Source organism: Triticum urartu, chromosome 1, assembly GCF_003073215.2.
Source record: "Triticum urartu cultivar G1812 chromosome 1, Tu2.1, whole genome shotgun sequence".
Lineage (NCBI taxonomy): Eukaryota > Viridiplantae > Streptophyta > Magnoliopsida > Poales > Poaceae > Triticum > Triticum urartu.
In genome coordinates, this window is record NC_053022.1 from 309,149,117 (window position 1) to 309,153,477 (window position 4,361).

The following is a 4,361-nucleotide window of genomic DNA, read 5'->3' on the forward strand; positions in this document are numbered from 1 at the left end:
CAATACCCACGCCTTTTTTTAGGGGAATTGCTTGTGAAAATAACGTGCGACGACGACTTAGCGAGCGGATCCCCTTAAAAAAGACATAGCGAGCAGATTCCTTTAAAACTGGTAGGAATGGATACGATTGATGACGTTGATAAATAGTGGTGAATGTTGGCCTAATTTACTATCATCATGCATGGAAACGAATCATCAAGAAAAAGAATACTTCCTATTACTACACTCATAGGAAGCTTCCTAATCTCTGCTACCAAACAGTTTCTGCCCAAACAAGGAAGGAAAGTTATGGATGTGATTCGGAAGGAAACAAACGTTATGAAGATTAATTAATTTAGATTTGATCTTTAGAGATTGATTGTGATTGATTCTTTTACATAAAGAAATTACTAAATAATTTGTGTCAGTATGGAAAGTTCTGATCCGTTTAGTTTTTTTCGTTGTGTGAGAGGGTGAAGTGAAAATAAACCGATGAAGTGGGGGAGGCGACGAAAAAAATCTACGACGGTTAACCTACGAAAAAAAACCGGACGGAAGTGGTGGGACGAAAAAAAACCTGGAAGCGAGACTACCAACTGCTCCATTAAGAATAGAAATTAATTTAGAGTTTTCCTCTTATATGAACAAGTAACTGCACATCTGGTTTTCTTATGCTGTAAAACACCATCGAAGCGACCACGATACTCGCTTGAAATAGGTCATCATAAATATTGTTAGGGTACGTCCAAATTTCAAAGTCAAAAGAAATATTCAGTGTAACCTTATTTCTGATGTTTCAAATAATTGGATTAAAAACTGTTGCATAATGGCACTAGAGCAGGTTATATTTATTTTTTCTCCCGGGCATTTCTACTAGTACCCAACTAAAACGCCCTCGTTCTCCGAGACTCCCGCAGTCTCCTGAGTCCTGATCCTCTCCCAAAAACAAACCCACCCTCGTTCTCCAAAACGGATCGAAGGTCCATCGTCGCCTGCTTCCGCTCCGATGGGTGCCAGGCGTCCGTTTGCTTCCACTCTGACGGGTGCCCCAGGCGTTCCTCTGCTTCCTCTGGGATGGCGGATCAGTCGGCATGCAACGTTCACAGTGGGGCGCCAAGGTATCCCTCTTTCTTCCCCTCCCTTTCACCCCTCTCACCTTCTCTGTCACACCCTTGATTGAATTATAAGTCAAAAAATTGCAGGGAATTATAAGTAATTGATTGTGTGTGTGTGCTACTTGTACATATTTTTATCATTGCAATTCGTTTTGTGCAGCAATAGATAAATTGTTCGATGAATCTTAGTTAGGGCATGACCCATCAACCATGATCGCTGGCAGTTAGAACTTGCCAAATATCTCTTGCTGCATACTAATTAGTACTGGTTGGGCTTTCACGGCAACTACATTTGTTAGAAGTTTTCTTACTGTGGTCAAATAGTCGATTGCCTCCAAATTCGTCTCTGATATTGTCTTGTGTCACCAATCTCCGAAGTAGAATGCTTGAATATGTCTTGTAAAAGGAATATTTGAAGTAAGCACCCTTAGCTTTTTAGAAGAAAAAAACTATTATTTCACGAGGCAACCATATATGTCATATGCTAGCAGGAATATGAACTTTAACATATTATAGTTCAGAAATGTGCAAGTAACCTTGTCCAGTCCAGTCAAAGCACATACTAACAAGTAGTGTCATAATGTGGAGACTTCGAATTTGTTATAGCTTGCTATCTAAAACACGTGGACCCTGAGGCTAACTTCTATATTGGATGGTCCAAATTGAGTTGCTGCATATACATCAACTATTACTCTAAGAGAAAATAACCCTTGCTGTTTCTTGCTCCTTGATTTATGATTACCATGGTTCAGTTCCTCTCTACAATTTTTGTATTATCCAGACAAGCATGGAAACATGATATTCGTATATAAGAGCAATGCTACAATAGTTCCAAGTTATTAGAAACATGACTGAAGTGTCTCTTAAAATCTGTAACAGCTAACTGTACTTATCTTTCTTTTGCTGAAAATTACAGGGTTGCACTTGTTTCTAATTCATTTTGTGGTCAGTCACCATGTGCATCCCTAAACCTGAGATTGTGGTTCAGTTTTAGCTTTTGCTACACACCTAAATAAAGCCAGAAAGTGAGCATGTCTATTTACAAATCAACAATGTAGTAGCTCTACACTTCCAAGAGCAAGTCTAATTCATTTTCAGAAGTGTATAGTTCAGAGTGTGCAGTCGGCAATCAAATATTTGCTAGCCAATCATTTATACTCTTCTCCGACCATGGTTAATATCATGTTACTAATCCCTTACCTTTCCCATCTCTTCTCCACTGCCCTGGGTCATCCAGAATTAGATGGACAAGTCATCTGTGAAGCAGCAGGTAGAAGGCTACCTGGCAGTGCCTCCAGGGATTCGCTGTACAATACATGTCACCACAGCTATGTCGATGAAGACTCAAAGTGATGCTTTCATTATATCACTTGCCAAGTTTACATCACTTCACTCTGCTGCGTATGTATAGCAGAAAATTATTGAAGTATTTAAGGTCCGTTCTTTGTATCTTGTATGAATAATCTCTTGTAGGTTAATTGGCTTGCAGCAAGGTTGAAACCCCACTCTGTAGTTTCTCTTCAGATCTTGCAGTAGCAAAGCAAGGTAACTACGAGGGAGCTAAACTTCAGTTTGTTGCATCTTACTTTGAGCATAATGACTTGCTTGCTTCTTGCACTTTATTACAAGATTTGTCGTCGTGCTAATCGCAGTTTGTTGCACCTTACTTTGACCATAATGGTAAGATCAATTTTTCCATTCGCACATGCAAATCTCTACAAATGTCTGTAGAAATTGATTACTGGGAACTAAACTGAAGCTTGCTATATTTTAAAGATCAACAATACGCACATGATCGGTATTTTTTAGTGAGAGTTGTATTTCAGTAACAAAAATTCTAGTTTTAGAGGAGGAACTAGGTCTCTAGAAAACCAGCACAAGTTATACTGCATAGTGAAATAAACAAGTTAGCCTAGTGTTTGTTTTCATTTTACATCCCATGTATTACTGTGCTAGCAAGAGTTGATTTCATGTTCTGAGGCCAGGACCTTCACACCTTAGTTAAGCCACGCCACAAAATTGCAAGTTTCAGGATTCCAATAAATTAGCTCCATGCTAGCAACTGTACTAGTTAAAGCATACAGTGCGATAAAATCTTTTCAAGTTAAAGCATATGAACTGAATATCCACACAACGATTATCTTTCAGATAAGGATTTTTTTTACCTGTATCTGTTGGCCATTTTGGTCTAATTATATCACTAATTATGATTTGTTAATTTACCTGAGCTTAGAGGTATAACACCGAGTCTCTTATTTCAAAGTTGTATATACATTACGTGTTGGTATTTCGCACACCAAGCAACATTCACTTAAATTTGAACAATTCAGTTTGGTTCTTGTAGGCCAACTAAATTTCAATTACAATAACATTATACTTCATCCCTCTTACAACTATTAGTATTATCATTTCTTAGGGAATGTGATGCAAGACTGGAGAGTGGCAAAGTGGCAGATGACATCTATGTGGAGGGTGATGATGATCCATGTGGCAATGAGCAATATGATAACTAGGGCGATGACGGTGATGAACTCGACGTTCTCTTCAAGTAATGCAACAAAGAGAAGTTCTAAAGTTTGTGGAAAATTTAGCTTATGTAAAATCTTTGTACAAGTTACTACTTTGTTTTGTATTTGACAATTTTAAGATGGATCATAATGGTCAATGTAATTTGGATGCAACTAATTAGGCCTATGATACTTTCCGAGGTTATCCTAAATAAATATATATTATGGTCTTTTGTGATGTGTGCTTGTGTACTTATGAGATGTATTTGAAATGCAATATTCTGAAATGCTACTATTGTGAATCTCACTTCCCTATTGTGCAACACCCCTCGGTCAAAGCAATACACGAGGGATCACTTTATACCATACGTGAATAATAAATTGACAGTGTTCACCGGACTCTCAAATAAAAGAATCCCCAAAGGGGTGTATCCACGGTTGGCAAATATATTAGTTGAGGGTTTGGTTCTCCTCATGGTAATAACGAACACCGTCAGGTGAAATATACTCTCGACCATTATGAAAACCGACGGTGTGCAATTACTATCGAGGATGATATACCCGACGAGACCCTCGGCTATAAGCGTCGTCCAGTTATTGCGAGATTCCTGGAGACCAAAACATACTCGATGGCTCACCGTCAGCTTATTGCTGTGGGCGAAGGTATTAGCCGACTGTACCGGCAGCTATTAGTTTAATGACCGACGAAGCATAGCCGATGGAAGATGGCTGACATATACTCTCGACCATTATGAAAACC

General features: G+C 38.7%; 1 long non-coding RNA gene across 1 annotated transcript; it reads left to right on the forward strand.

Annotated features, from left to right (window-relative positions):
• Window positions 1-6: 6 nt before the first annotated feature.
• Window positions 7-3,841, forward strand: LOC125509365. The gene is made up of 3 exons (XR_007284065.1): window positions 7-1,097; window positions 2,332-2,639; window positions 3,511-3,841. It is a non-coding gene; the product is annotated as an uncharacterized LOC125509365 (long non-coding RNA).
• Window positions 3,842-4,361: the final 520 nt, after the last annotated feature.